Below are 16902 nucleotides of genomic sequence, written 5' to 3'. Positions count from 1 at the left end.
ACGCACAGCGCACAAACCGCAGTGATATGAACCTTCTTATAGAGATTCATTGCACCAGCGTTTTGTGGGTGATTTTAAAAATCGCCTGCGCTTGAAAAAAGGCCGAAAACACCCCTAGTGTGAACAAGCCCATTAGTCAAGCACATCACCGCTAGTCAGGATGCACACATTTTGTAGGAAGTAGAAAGATGATTGAGCTGCAGTTAAGCTGAGTAGAAGCAAGTCTCAGTAAGGTGTAACAAGCCCAGAGGAGGCTCAGGCAGAAGGAGGAGAGATAGCCATGAAGAGTAGCAGCAGCAGCACACATGGCAACAGTATACTCAGATTATCTGTACATATGACAATTGCTTTGCTTTAATAGCTACCGTCTCAGCATTATGGTATTATAATATAATAGTTGATATATGACAATTCGCAGGTCTCATAAGATATTACCTGGTAACCTGGTACTGGCGATCTCAAATTAAATATGAATTGCATTTGGAGATGAGTCATCTTTATCAGAGAAGTAGAAGTGCCCTCAAAAAATTCTGGGGCGGTTTCCCCTTGGAGCATGGATGCTGAAGATAATGATAATTATTAATAATTCTAATATACAGTATGTACAGTGCTTTTCACCCGATTAAGAGCTGCAGTCATCACAGTGTGCTAGGGAGTCTTTCTCAAGGACTCCTTACTGAATAGGTGTTGGCTTACTGAACAGAAAGAGAAAAGGTGTGGATCCAGGTCTCCTGTGTAGAGGCAAATCGCTTAACTAGTATAAAATGTTTTGTACAGTGTTGCCAAATTTCTACACTGTGGTTTGATAGCAGGGGAGGACTCGGACCTTTTGGACTGGGAGGAAAACACAACCTAGAGTCCCTTTTGTGGCAGCCCCATAAATATATACACACACATTTTTCGATAATGTTTCGAAGGAGTAGGGCACAAGAAGCATCAAAGAGCGGACAGGTTAAGTGGGGACGACAATGCTTCGATCTACCTCGCCATATCACCGCTGGGAACCTTCTAGCCACCCTCTCCTGTACAAGCATGACCATGGCTGCACTGCGCAGGATGTCTTATGCCTGTTCAGTAGCATGGTCCCACCAAAAAGCCGTGCCTGTTTGGCTCCAAGCCAGTGTGCAGGCATGAACCGTCATACACCAACTCAGTTAAACAAAGAAAAGCTGAGCATGCATAATAATGCAATCAATGATGCTAGTTACTCCAATAATTGTAATGGTGGGGGGGGGGTAAGGTCATTGACCCAAGATACATGTATTTAACAAAGGAGAGAGAGAAAGACCCCTTATAAAGCATAATCAAGAGCAAAAAATGGAAATATGATGCAAAAGGTATGTATAACATAAGAGCCGTTCACTCTCTGCTTAGCGATGAGCGGAGAGAACAGACAAAAAAAGTCTGTTCTCCGCTCTAGTGGGAGCAGAGCCTTAGTCTTTAAAGGAAACCGTGGCTAAGTTTCTTTATCGCTGGCTTGCAAGTCGACATCCACTGCACCACACGCGTCCTCGGCACCCACGCATCCTTGTTCGCACTCCAGTCACCGGGAGCGTGCTGGCGATGGGAGCACGAGCAAGGAGGCACGCAACCAGGTGCAGGTGGATGTCGACTTGCAAGCCAGCAATAAAGAAACTTAGCCACGGTGGGGGACCAGGGCATCATTCCGTGATGACACGGGCACAGGGCGGCTGCAGGGGGCTGGCAGAAGCCCCAGGTAAGTGAATTTTAAATCAATTTCAGGTTTCCTTTAACTGCCATTACAAAACATGATGTTATGGCATTAGCATTATGTTTGAGAACACTTCTGGTGCTTTTGAAGTATGTGCCATGCCCCCATAGTGCAGCCACATTGTCCATGTGTTCCCTTCCCCAGCCCTCCCTCCTCCCCAGCAATAACCTGGTCCTGGCAGCCTACTGGTGATTCTTCCTTCTCCATTCTCTCTGTGTCTCTGTCATCCTCACCCTGCTTGGAAGGATGTCCGTCAGGTGCAGCCAGACCCCCTCACTCAAAACTGCTGAAACAGTTCAATTCAGCTTCAGGGGCGGAGCTAAGGATGGAGGCAGAGTTTGACACGGCAGCCAGCCAATAGAGAAGCCCTGTTTTAAGTGAGAAGCAGGCAGACCAGAAGAACTGGGGCGGGGCTAAAATCCTGTGGCCTTGCGGGATTAAAAACTTTACCTTACTGCACCAAGCTGTGGCCCTGATTGTCAGATGAGGCAGCGGCCCGGGAGAAACCTCCCCCTCTCCCTCCAGGCCAGTCCATGCCTGTTTGATAGGTTTGTTAGCTTTAGGGCACACTATGGGAGAGACTTATTAAAGGAATACTATCAATACCCAATTGTTCTAAAATGACAATGTACAAATAATATCTAAGTAGCTGTGTAAACATTTTCCAAATGTTCATGTGAAATATCAGAGGCAAAAGTTTTAATTCAGGATTCAACTCTATTGGGACAAATCATTTGCAAAGGGGTGTCTGCTTCAATGCACAGCCAGTGTTGTTTTTTGCATATCAGACTACAGAGTATTTTTCCCTGAAAGCGCTGACCATTAATGTTAAAACAAGTTACATTTCCTCTGCTCTCTGCAGACAGCTCAGAAACACAGTCAGCTTCTGAGAGCTCTCTCACATACAGTTATGGCTCATACTCACAGGCAACTTTTTGGCCTGTCGCCAGCACACGTGAGCGTGTGCGCGACAGGCCGGCGACAGCTCCTCGCCTGATCCCTCCGCGTACACACCCGGAAGAGGGACCAGCAGTGCGACGGAAGCTGTCGCCGACGTTCCTCCTCCCCCCGCCGGAAGCTCCGTATTACTTTATGTATGTTGCTGTCGCTAGTCCGAATACTCACGCGGACTAGCGACAGTTGCGGCGGCAACTGTCGGCAGGCGATTGAGCGGTTCAATCGCCTGGCGACATCAGTGACGGGCGACAGTTCGGGGTGCGTGCCCGTGCAACGCCGCATACTCACGGGCGACCTGTTGCCGCTACGCGCGCGCCCCATGTTTTGCGGGGACAATTGTAGCCCGTGAGTATGGGCCATAACACACAGAGATAACAGTGAGGGAATTCCCCCTCCCCTCATTGTTTACTCTCCGGTCACAAAATGAGCAGACTGCCATCAGTTCAGAGTGAAAGGAACTTGTTACAGTAAGCAAAAGAGATAAGCAAATTAAATGTATACATAATTATATACCAGCACTTCAGGAACTCTCTCAAACTCAGGTTAAAAAACACGTCAATCGATAGTATCCCTTTAAAGTGGTCTGAGACTCGGCATTTCTTCTTTGCTCTAAAAGATTCCTTAAACCTACTAGCACAAAAAAATGTGTAGCAGAACAGCATTTAAACAGATAAACACAGCACTTTGTCTTGCAGTGGCAAGCCCATTCAGCTTATGAACTGCATTCAGAGAGGAGATACCATTATCTTTTGTTTACATTCCTCGGTTGTTACTTTGTGTGTAACAACTGAAAACAAGGTATCTCTGCTTGAAGCATGCATACAGTTCTCACTAGTAGGTTTTAATATATAATAAAAAAAAGCAGCTTGAATAAAATGAAATGGCAGCTTTCAGAGCAGATAACTGTACTTGAAATTTGTAAATTTGTAGACAGAGAATATTACTTGTGCACAAAAGCAAATATGGTAACTGTATAGGTAATAAAAAGTAGGAAAACAAATTTTTATTAAATGTTATGTCAGAGTTTCAGACCACTTTAATTTTGGTTTGGTGTTGGAGGAAGGGAAGTGGTAAGGGGAGTCTTTATGCATCCTCTGCAGGACCCTCATCTTCATGCACTGTCCACAGTGCATCTACTTCTACATTGCTAGGAATCTTTTCCAAAGTTGCTTTGGGAATCATGTCCTGCTTTCTCTTCCATGTTGGTTGAAGCTCTGGAGCTCAGCTGATCTAATCCTGCTGGCTCCAGCTATAGGCATACATTTCAGCAGGGTAATGTAGTAAGCTAATACAACTAAATTACTTCAATAATGAGGCAAACTGAAATAAGCCCGGCTTGTTTGAATTTTTGTCACCACTTATATCACACCGTTGCAAGTGCAGTGCTTGGTATGTACAGTATATTTTCCCCATATTTCTAATGTTCCTTCCAGGTGCTCTTGTCAGCTCACAAAACCTCATGTTTGATGAAGTAGCTACTGACCAAATTGACCCTAGGCTGGGTAGGCTGTCTTTTCCTTGCAACAACGTTGATCAGTATCAATTGTAGTCAGACTTATTCTTGACAGTTTGTAGTTGAATGGCTATGGCAGAATGATATCACTATTCAGCATAAAAAACAATGGACCCCATTTGGCCAATGATACTACTCCTTAACCCTACTTAAATATCTTGTCTTCATGGAATATCTGTTAAGTTTGCATTTTGCCGGTTTACTACCATTGTAAACTATGTATAGACTTTGAAGCTTTTATTTGCCTGTGGGTACTGCAAGGTATGCATGACTGTTAGGGGCACATTTCTACATGTCTGAAGTGTATTTTCACCTTTGATGCTTACTTAAATCAAAGTATTATTAATACCTACTGTACAGTACCGTAATGCACTGCAGCATGACAGAATTTGGTAAGTAAACTCAATCCTTTTCATGAAATGTTTTTCCTCTGAACTCTGAAATGTGCAGCAAGCGATGTAAGGGGGTACAAATTATTATTTTTTTGTCTATATGTCCCTTTCAATCAGTTACTTTGCAACACTAGTAGTGTAAAACTGCACAGAAGGAAGAGGAAGTCCTGCTTATGCAAAGTACCTCTTACCGTTTCACATATCCAAAGTTAAGCATTGGCACCTTCTATTTTACACTGATAGAACAGGTATTGGTCCTGGAACAATATAATTACTGTCAGGGGCGCCTCTAGCCATTTTGTCACTCCAGACAAGAAAACCTGTTATGAAAATAATCATAATGCAGCAGTGTTTCACCACTAAAAAATAATCATAATGCGGCAATCTTTCCCCAGAAAATAATCGTAATGCAGCAGCTTTTCACCAGAAAAAAATCGTAATGTGGCAGCGTTTTACTAGAAAATAATCGTAATGCGACAATCTTTCACCTAAAAATAATCGTAATGCAGCAGCGTTTCACCAGAAAACAATTGTAATGCAACAGTGTTTTACCAGAAAATACATGTAATGTGGGCAGCGTTTCACCAGAAAATACACGTAATTGGGCAGTGTTTCACCAGAAAATACACATAGGCAGGGCTCCTCTCCCCCCCCCCCTTCCCATTAGTTCCCCCCCTAATAGCCCTGATACCTGCGTGCACCTATAAGAAAAAAAACATTTACTCACCTGCCGAAGACTCCTCTCCTGGCCTCCCTGTGGCATGCAGCAGCTCCCTGAATGATCTGAGTGCTGCAGCTCCGGCTGCAAAACTCCCGCACTGACAGGCAGAGCAGGGCTACGGGAAAATTGTGCCCTAAGCCCTGCACTGGAGACACAAACAATCTCCAGTGCAGGGGTTCAGACGTCATTTTCCCGTAGCCCTGCACTACCTGCCAGAACACACAGACTAAGACGCTAAGTAGATGCAGCAGAAGCAAGTAATAGAACACCCATGGGGGCAGAGCTTAGTCTGGGGGCAGGGTTTAATTTGGGGGTGGGGCTTAATCCATCAACATGGCTCCCCCAGGACCAATGGCACTCCAGGCAATTGCCTGTACTGCCTAAGCCTGGAGACGCCCCTGATTACTGTTCTGTTTTGTATTATGAAATGCTGAAAAGGTCTAGATATCTTGTTTATAGGTCACTATGCAGCTCCTTTGAAGATATGAATTAGACTTTCCCTGGTGGTGGTCTATTGTTTCCCAATTCCCACATTATTTCCTGCTGGTGGTCAAGTGGTCCCCCACAGCATTCCTTGGAGGTGGTCTATTGATCCCTCCATTGTATTCCAGGTTGTAGTCTGGTGGGCCCCCTGATGTGCTCCCCCTATATGCAGAGTTACATGTGCCGGGGGGTTACAATAGACACTTACTTCCTCTAGGCCCCAGCCCCAGAGGTCATATATGTCTTCGGCAGCACTGTCCTCTTTCCACTTCCTGATTCTCAAATTGGAGATGCAGAGAGCAGGCAATGCTGTAGACAGTCTGGACCTCTAGTGGCTAACCAGGAAGTAAGTGTGTCTCTTTTTTAAACAACTCCTCCTATGCACAACTGCATATAGGGGGTAGCACAGTAGGGAAGCTCAAGGAGAAGGAGAGAAGAAAGAAGTTGGGCCCTCTGCCCACGTCACTTGCAATGCCAACCTGCCAGCCTCCATACGGCAGTACCTGTTCTATTGCCCTGATGGCAGGACTGGGAATATGGGATAGAGGAAAGGAATGTGCCCTCAGAACTAGCGCCTCTTGAGCCTCTGCCTCAGCCCAGCCTTGATGAATACATACCAGTAACCTGGAGGTCACCCTGCATCCCATCTTCATCTGCCTCTTATAAAGTACAACTTTGATGTAAAATTCTACTTCCCAGATTTTTCTTTTAAATCTTTAAGTACCAGTATTAAAAATCTCTGGTTCTGCCTCCACTAATTCCAGTTCCTATAGATCAAAATATATTGGAAAGTCAGAATATTTGCTCACTCTAATGATGTGTGGGAAAAGCAGCAATAGGACTTCACATTGCAGAACACCATGGTTATTATACAGATGCGTTTCTAAAGGATCAATGTTTCCATTACAAAGTATGTAAATATCTAAAGGCCCACATTTTTAACCACTTCCCTTCCACGGGTTATTTCTCCTTAAAAACCACAGCAATTTTCACATATCATGTTCCTCCCATTCATTTCCAAATAACTTTATCTCTACTTATGACACCAATATGAGCTTTATATTGGGGTTTTTTCACCCCAAATTAGGTTTTCTTTTGGTGGTACTTTTTGCTTAGAATTATTTTATTTTACATCCATTTTAAAGGTAATAATACGAAAAAGGTATTTCTCGGTTTTCAGCCATTATAGTTTTACAATAAAATGTGGTATGGTACATAAAACCCACACATTTTATTTGCCCATTTGTCCCAATTATTGCAACATTTAAATTATGTTCCTAGTACAATGTATGGCAACAATATTTTACTTTAAAATAAACATGTATTTTTTTTCCTTTTTGTGTTTCTATATACTATATCAATCAAGTACAAGCCCTAATTTGTGGGGAAAGAACAGTGAAATACCCTTATGACATACATATTAAAAAAGATGAGTCCCTAAGGTAGCTATTTTGATTTTTTTTAAATACCATTTAAATCTATTTTTTAAATAGACAAACTGTCTATTTTTTTTAAATACCATTACTCTTTTTTTTGTTTGTTTGTTTGTTTTACAAGTGTTTTATCCTTAAACTAAGTGTTTGTTGTACAAGTGTTTTATCCTTAAACTATTGGGAAGTGAGGAACTAGGGGTTAGTAACTAATGGGGGATGTTTTAATCTAATTCAACAAATGTCTAAGATGTATTTTTACTTTTTGGCCAGTAGATGTTTCAGCACCATCCAGTGTACTAAACAGTACACAGGAAGAAATGTATTACAATGTGTGTTTACCTTCATTTTGTGAATGACCACCAGCATCTTGCTGATGGCGGTGATAATTCACTATGGGCCCTTTGATTGGCTTTGGGAATACATGTTCCCATTCACCGATCAGTACTGTGCTGTCAAGGATGTGCGTGCGCCACTTGTAAATACAGAGATACTTGTATCTATGCCCCTGGTCATAAATTGAAGGTGGGGGAGGGCATAGATACACATTCCTAAACTAGTAAATTCAATCCTTGTAGCATCCTAAAGCCACCTGACCATACACTAGGCAAGTATAAATGCAATTTTACCACATCTATGAAGTATAACAGAAAACAATAGAGCAAAGTTGCATTCTGTCTCAGTGTGTAGCACGGTGGTGTAGTGGACAGCAGTTACAGTGCTAGAGTCACATGTTCAAATCTTAGTCAGGACACTGCATGCATTTTGTATGTCCTTTCTGTGTTTTCAAGGGTTTCTTCCAGGCATTCCAATTTCCTCCCAGATCCCCCAAACACTCCAACATGTTTATGGCCCTGCCCCCCCCCCCCCCCCCGCCTTTTCACTGGCCTTTGAATATGGTACATATGTTAGACTATAGATTAGATTGTGAGCTTCCATCCAGAACAGTTAGAGAAATGACTATGGACTCTGTAAAGTGCTACGGAAGCTGTCAGCTCTATATAAATACATCATAATAATGAATTGTATATGGTGTGACTATCCTTAATTAGAGCAGCTCAGTCCTGTGTTTGCCTTCTACTCAAGTCAAAACTGGTGGCCCTAAATCCATTGTGGTTGGTTTACTGGCCGAGAGGAAAACTGCAAATTGCTCAGTCGTTCTTTCTTTTTTTTTTTTTTTTTTTTTCCAATCCTAGCAAGAAGATAACCATTAAACAAAATTCCATTCCACGAGCATGCTAGTAGTGAGTCTTTCATCTAGGCTCATCTCTTTTATTCCCTACATGTGCCTGGAAACAGGCTGAGCGGGACCACACAGCTCGGCTGACTTTTCTCTCCCTTGCCTCAGCTGCAATCAAAGGGAAAAAAATTAACTCATTGATGGCTGACCAGCTTAGTCTATATGGAGGGCATAGCTCAGCGCTATGCAAGGTCAAAGCCATTTAATACCTTTTATATTTTTCAACAGCGTCTTTTATTGAAGTGTGGTATATGTAATTTAATCAATTCCAAATGAAAAAAGGATTCACTTTCTCTTGGCATTAATAAATAGGGAATCCCCATATAACTCGTGACAATATAATCAAATTTAGTGTGAATAAAAACCTTAGCTCTGTTTTTTTATTATTATACAGACATTACTTGAACAGTTACATTAATATTAAATACTTAAAGCAGGAAGGAGTGAAGGCAAGACTAAATAAAATCAAAACTGATAAGTCACCTGGCCCAGATGGCATACATCCTCAGGTGCTAAGGGAATTAAGTTCAGTTATCAATAAAACCCCTTTATCTTATCTTTTGTGATCTTCTCTCAAGTGGGATAGTTACAATAGATTAGAGTACATCCCAAGTTTTCCCATTATTTAACCACTTACCCTCCCCAGAACGAGTATCTACGTCCCTGCAAAATCCCTCTACACCTCGCAGGGATGTAGATATTCATCCTTTTGCCGCCGAGCACTCCCACTCGCTCCTGTGCTCACTCACGTTTTGATAATTGTGCATTTAAAAGACTTGTTGAGCATGTGTATGAGGCTTTAGTGAGTACTTCTCCTTTGCAGAAATAATCCATACCACCTCACGGGCCTGGCATATCAAGGTGCGGATTAGGCAGTATGACTATTGCACAGGTATGCCTTGTTGCAACGTGTGCAAGGTATGTCTCAATGTTTGAGGGAGCAAGCAATTGGCATGCTAACTGCAGGATCAAAACCGAATGTGTTGCTTTTATATTTATCCTCAGTGTATAACTCCTGGTGATGGAATAAAGATATTGACAAGACAACACAAACAACATTTATATTGTGCTTTTCTCAAGGCGGACTCAAAGTGCCACAGCTGCATCCACTAGGATGCTCTCTATATGCAGTAGCAGTGTTAGGGAGTCTTGCCCAAGGTCTACTATTGAATAGGTGCTGGTTCACTGAACAAGAAGAGCAGCAGAGATTTGAACCCTGGTCTGTGTTAGAGGCAAAGCCCTTAACCATTACACTATCCAGACACAGCTTGGCTATTGGATTCATGGAGGCACTTCAAAAGGAGACACTCCATTGTAAGAAGTTGGAGGCTAGAACTCTCTTTTCACTTTGCTAGAGATGTACATACTTTTGCATCAACTCACAATTATTTGCAAATGGTCTTTTAAATTGTATGCAACTTGAAAATGGACCGATCACATGTTTTCAAACCTGGATTAGTCCTTTTGCAATTTATCTTTTTTTAAAAATTAGTAGCAGTCTAAGGATTATATAAATTTAGATGCTTACCTCAGTCGTAGGAAGCCTCTAGATCAGTGGTCCTCAAACTAAGGCCCGCGGGCCGAATGTGGCCCCCTGAGGCTTTTTTTTAACGGCCCCCCACACACAAAATGTATTACAGATGTGGTCAGCTACATCTTTAAATATTGGTGGTCTGCATACAGAATGAAGCCAGAAAGCAGTAATTCGCTGGTTTCCAATCAAATTCCACATCAGGTGACACTGTTGTCCAATTGGACTGCAGATTGTCACCTGGGTATGCTTACCTTTCTGGTGCACAAAGACTTCTACATTATTTTATGTATACTCCGGCCCCCCAGCAGTCTGAAGTATATTGACCCAGCCCTCGACCCAAAACGTTTGGGGACCCCTGCTCTAGATGGACCTGAGGCTCTCTGGATCCTTCTACAACCCACCATTCCCAATGCAGGGTACCTCTATAGGTTTCTTCAGGCTGTGAGCACCAGCCACGGACAAACACATTTGAACTGGTCTTGCGTGAGTAAGGTCTGCATATGCCCTATTGGATGAAGCACTTGACGAAAAAAAAAGTGCATAAGCGGCTTTCTTATGCTGGACATTCGCAGACCTTACTCGTGCATGCCAAGTCCGAATGCACTTGCCAGTGAGCCTCTGGACCATCTAGAGCAGACATGGGCAAACTTGGCCCTCCAGCTGTTAAGGAACTACAAGTCCCACAATGCAATGCAGGAGTCTGACAGCCACAGTCATGACTTAAAGGCAAATGTATTGTGGGACTTGTAGTTCCGTAACAGCTGGAGGGCCGAGTTTGCCCATGCCTGATCTAGAGGCTTCCGACTACTGAGGTAAATATCAAACTATTCTCTCCTCTGCTCTCCACTTCAGGTGTGCTTAAACTTTTTTCCTGTTGCATAATTTTTATCTCCCCATCAACATTAACCCCTTCCTGACATCTTACTGAACCCTATAACTCTTACTAATGATTCCAAGCTTATTAGCCAAGGAAAATGGCAATACAAAGAGAGAGATTGAACGTGGATATGGGAATGAATGATGAGGATAAGGAGATATCCAACAGCAGTTGAATTCCTGCCAGGTAACCAGGAGCAAAAACACTTCTATTGCCTGGGGAAATGCTGCTGTTAACAAGACATGGCTGTATAGTTCAGATAGTTGTTATTTCTTTTGTTTTGCAGTTGAATTAAGTAGATTTTACATCAAACTTTCTTTGATGCTGTTTAGAATTCAGTCTTAGAAATGTAGCCCCTAAATTTCCTGGAGTCTGATTTTTTTTCCACCCTTAGTATTATATATATGTTACGGCCAGAACCCGAAGGTTCTGGCCGGCCAATGTGCGAAGTGGCCGCTGCGCTGCGGCCAATGTGAGGAATGGAATGATTCATGTAAAATGAATGTATCTTCTGGCCGCAGCGCAGCGGCCAAATGTAAAGCAACCTAGTTAATTTAATGACATTAAGCCGGCGGCAATGAAACAGATGAAGCTGCCGGCTTTTGCTCTGCCTCTCTCTCCTCCCCCCGCCTCTCTCTCCTTCTCTTACTATTGGCAGCCGGTGGGGACATGCGTGTCCCCTCCGGAGTCGTTCGTCGCGGCAGGCTTCCCTGCCGTTCTTGCAGAGCGGGTGCTGGCAGAAGCAATGTCTGCAGCCTCCCCGCTCTGCTTTCCCTGGCGCGACGAACGACTCTCGGCTGCCCATAAGAAAAGGAGAGAGAGAGGCGGGGGAGGAGAGAGAGGCGGAGCAAAAGCCGGCAGCTTCATCTGTTTCATTGCCGCCGGCTTAATGTCATTAAATGAACTAGGTTGCGATACATTTGGCCGATGCGCTGCGGCCAGAAGATACATTCATTTTACATGAATCATTCCATTCCTCACATTGGCCACAGCGCAGCGGCCACTTCGCACATTGGCCGGCCAGAACCCGAAGTGGCCGGCCAGAACTAGAAGTAGCCCAACTTCGGGTTCTGGCCGTAACATATACAATTAATTATCTCATAAGTTTATTTTTAGTTTAAGTTTGTTGTACGTGGATGGTCCCGTACTAGAGATTAAAAAAAACAGTTTTCTTGCTATTACTACTAGCCTAGACTATTTAATACTGCTATACTAAGTAAAAAATCTGCTTTAAAGTGTATCAGAGACTTAAAGACACTCTGTAACAAATTTTTCAGCCTTATTTCTTCTATCCTATAAGTTCCTATACCTGTTCTAATGTGGTCTGTCTTACTGCAGCCTTTCCTAGTTGCACAGTGGCTGTATTATCTCTGTTATATAATCTAATCTTCTTTCCTTTGTCAGCTTTGTTGGCTCAGGCAGGAATGTGCTGCTCTACTGTGATAGGTAGAAGTTATACACACCCTCTCCACGCCCACTCCAAGCTCTGTATGAGTCACAGACTGAGCTTCTCTCAGCCTATCACATGCTGGTTAGCAGCCATGTTTTTTGTTTGTAAACACTGCCTAAAACTGGCAATTACAAGCCAGGATTGCAGCAGGGAGTGGCAGAAACAGCAAAGAGGGGCCCAGGAGAACATAATGAATAGAATGGTATGCTTTTTATTGTAAGAATTTTAGAGTACAGATTCTCTTTAAGAAAATAAATATTTGATACTTACCTGGGGCTACCTCCCGCTCCATAAACACGTGCTAGTTCCTCACCGTCCTCCTGTGGTCTGCCGTTCAGCCGCGATTCTCCCCGGTAACTGGCTCATTCGGGTCCAGTCTGGGTCTTCTGCGCATGCGCATGAGAGGAAAATCCTGAGCATCTACAGACTGAGTGCTAACAACCTCGAAATAGAGTCTTGGAGACACAGACAGACATACAAACCAAGGGAGGAGAGACTGTGCCAACACTGTGAGCAGAAGACCCTCGAGGTTGAAAATCACTTCCTGCTGCACTGCCTCAAATATACCTCTACCAGGGAAACCTTCTTTAAGAAACTGATGGAACTATTTCCAGACTTTCACGCATTAGAGGATGAGAGAAAACACTGCATTCTAAAGTACTAAGAGAAGAGAAATCCACAGTGACGATCGCTGCACACTATGTCACAGCATGCCACAGAGAGGAGCATAAATGAACTGTAAACTTCCCCCAACAAAATGTCTATGAACTGCTAACTCACTGCACCCCCACCCCAGCCCATATCTCCCATTCCCCCTGCTTTGGCAATGCCTGTATTGAAGCTTAGTCATGCCAATAAAGCTATCTTTTGATTTGATGTTAACAAAAATCTGCTTTACTTACCTCTGGCTTTCTCCAGCCCCTTGAAGCTGACTGTCCCACGCTGTCACCTCCACTCTCCACCGCTGACCCGCTGTCGCTACACGGTGCAGAGGACGACTGCGAGGTCGCCCTTACTGCGCCTGCATCAATCGCCGCAGTCAATCACGGCCACATTGTCCGCAGCTTACTGCGCAGGCAGTAGGACATGTATATCATGAAAAGTTAATAATGGATATACAGGATCTTCTCACAAAATTAGCATATTGTGATGAAGTTCATTATTTTCTGTAATGTACTGATAAACATTAGACTTTCATATATTTTAGATTCAAATACACACAACTGAAGTAGTTCAAGCCTTTTATTGTTTTAATATTGATGATTTTGGCATACAGCTCATGAAAACCCAAAATTCCTATCTCAAAAAATTAGCATATTTCCGACCAATAAAAGAAAAGTGTTTTTAAAACAAAAAAAGTCAACCTTCAAATAATTATGTTCAGTTATGCACTCAATACTTGGTCGGGAATCCTTTTGCAGAAATGACTGCTTTAATGCGGCGTGGCATGGAGGCAATCAGCCTGTGGCACTGCTCAGGTGTTATGGAGGCCCAGGATGCTTCGATAGCGGCCTTAAGCTCATCCAGAGTGGTGGGTCTTGCATCTCTCAATTTTCTCGTCCCAATATCACACAGATTCTCTATGGGGTTCAGGTCAGGAGAGTTGGCAGGCCAATTGAGCACAGTAATACCATGGTCAGTAAACCATTTACCAGTGGTTTTGGCACTGTGAGCAGGTGCCAGGTCGTGCTGAAAAATGAAATCTTCATCTCCATAATGCTTTTCAGCAGATGGAAGCATGAACCCACTTTTGAACCAGAAACAGCGGCAGAAGCGCCTGACCTGGGCTACAGAGAAGCAGCACTGGACTGTTGCTCAGTGGTCCAAAGTACTTTTTTCAGATGAAAGCAACTTTTACATGTTATTCGGAAATCAAGGTGCCAGAGTCTGGAGGAAGACTGGGGAGAGGGAAATGCCAAAATGCCTGAAAACCAGTGTCAAGTACCCAAAGTCAGTGATGGTCTGGGGTGCCATGTCAGCTGCTGGTGTTGGTCCACTGTGTTTTATCAAGGGCAGGGTCAATGCAGCTAGCAATCAGGAGATTTTGGAGCACTTCATGCTTCCATCTGCTGAAAAGCTTTATGGAGATAAAGATTTCATTTTTCAGCGCGACCTGGCACCTGCTCACAGTGCCAAAACCACTGGTAAATGGTTTACTGAACATGGTATTACTGTGCTCAATTGGCCTGCCAACTCTCCTGACCTGAACCCCATAGAGAATCTGTGGGATATTGTGAAGAGAAAGTTGAGAGACGCAAGACCCACCACTCTGGATGAGCTTAAGACTGCTATCGAAGCATCCTGGGCCTCCATAACACCTGAGCAGTGCCACAGGCTGATTTCCTCCATGCCACGCCGCATTGAAGCAGTCATTTCTGCAAAAGGATTCCCGACCAAGTATTGAGTGCATAACTGAACATAATTATTTGAAGGTTGACTTTTTTTTGTTTTAAAAACACTTTTCTTTTATTGGTCGGATGAAATATGGTAATTTTTTGAGATTGGAATTTTGGGTTTTCATGAGCTGTATGCCAAAATCATCAATATTAAAACAATAAAAGGCTTGAACTACTTCAGTTGTGTGTATTTGAATCTAAAATATATGAAAGTCTAATGTTTATCAGTACATTACAGAAAATAATGAACTTTATCACAATATGCTAATTTTTTGAGAAGATCCTGTAGTTAATGCGGACCCAAACCAAACATTTTTTTAATTCAAAATATTTAGTTGCATCACTCTGACACATACAAAGATACATAAAAACTCCTTCAAGCCTATGATCATTTCAGTGCATGATTTTCACCCTTCTCTTTTCATAACTAGGGTTATACAAGTGGCAGCCATTAGTTAGTAGCTTAGTAGGAGGTTTTAGATCATGGGTGTGCTTGTCATCAGCTTCTCTCCCTTCACAGGGGTGTCCTCTATGTGAAATCCCACACAAGCTGAGATCACCTCACCTGTGACATCATCAGTAGCAGCCTATGTTTTGTTTTTGTTTTTTATCTCCTCCACCAGTCTGCCAGATTCTGTCTCGGCAATATGAAAGGAAGGGAGGGAATCCTCCAATAAATGTAAAATATTTTATATTTGTCATCATGCAGCTGAAAAAAAGGCTGCTATTTATTATTATAATTTATAAAATAGATTTTATTTCTGAAATCTTGTATTTTTAATTTGGGTCCACTTTAAACTATAGGGTCTCTGTCTCAGGCATCTTAAAATGTAGTTATGTTGAGTGTACCTAATTACAGATTTCTAAATAACTTTGAGACATATCTTTATCACATATGGGGCTTGATTCACTAAACCGCAATAACTCATATCACGGCCACACTAGCATTTTCGCGTGCATTTTCATACGCAATCGCAAATTTTGGCACGCAATCACAAATTTTCACTCGCAATTGCAAATATTTTCACACGCGAAAACGCCAGCGCAGCCATGATATGAGTTATCACGGTTTAGTGAAACAAGCCCATTGTACAGTTTCATTTTTTTCTACGTTCCAGTTTTAGAAAAAGATGTGGACTGGTAAAATTTCCCGTACTCTAAAAATTACATTTCTGTAGCTGGATTTTAGTTGTTTTGTCGAAGGATAATTCCAAGTCCCCTCATCTCCCGCACTTGTATTCAAATTGGCCATGGTTCTCTAATGAGACATAAAAGCTAAGCATATAATGATTTATGAGTAGTGCTGCAGCAGAGGGTTAACAGGCTTAATTCTCCAGATGGAGAAGATGGTAGAGTATAATTATTTATCAGTCAGGGCAGATGGAAATAGGATGCATTCTTACGTTGCAAAAATTAACCTATTCACTGACTCTGTCACACCAAACAATATTTATTTGGTATCTTGTGTCAGCGGTGCAAATACTGGGGAGGTTCCAATGGATTTTAAACAAAAAAAAAAAAAAAAAAAAAAGAAAGAACTGTGCAGTTCCATGAAAAGCAGCTGCCACTGTAACCTGAACTTTTTAGTTTTAAACTATTGAAACTATCCATGGCTCTGAGTGACTGTATGAAAGGAAAATAGTTGTAAGTTATAAGTATCACTCAGGATTAGACATTTACTGTATAGGAAAATCTGGTTAAACCTGTTATGTTCACAGTATTCAAAATCTGTTGGCCCTCAAACTACGTGGAGGTAGAAAAATCGGACAGTCATCAGCCAATCAAGTGTGTGTGTAGTAGGCTTCAGGATTAGACATTCATTAGGAGAGACAGTGGGAGGGAATGAGGACATGGGGAGATGATTAGGCCACATTCAGAGTAATATGTTGTGGTTCGGTGAAATGGCTGCTTTGTAACATGGCTTACCGCACTGCAATGCACCACCAATGTGATGTACACAGTCTGACAGGTGCACTGTTCTATAATGGGTAGTGGCATCATAACACACTGCATGCAATGCGTTACTGCAAACACGCGTGCTAACAGTAAAAAAAAAAAAAAAAAAAAGCATTCTGTTGCATTACATTCCTGCTGTCACAGGGAACGAAATGCAATGGCCACTGTGAACAGTGTCAGGAAGGGGATTTTGATAAAGGAACAGGCAAGAGTTAGGTATC

At 42.6% G+C, this 16902-nt stretch overlaps 1 protein-coding gene across 5 annotated transcripts in view; it reads left to right on the top strand.

The window, feature by feature from the left end:
* Positions 1 to 16902, top strand: part of LOC137546880 (cyclic AMP receptor-like protein A) — an 836868-nt gene that overhangs the window by 799238 nt on the left and 20728 nt on the right. The gene's annotated exons all lie outside the window — the stretch shown is intronic.

Source organism: Hyperolius riggenbachi, chromosome 2 (assembly GCF_040937935.1).
Source record: "Hyperolius riggenbachi isolate aHypRig1 chromosome 2, aHypRig1.pri, whole genome shotgun sequence".
In the NCBI taxonomy this organism is placed as follows: Eukaryota; Metazoa; Chordata; class Amphibia; order Anura; family Hyperoliidae; genus Hyperolius; species Hyperolius riggenbachi.
This window is presented reverse-complemented; position numbering and strand designations above follow the sequence as displayed.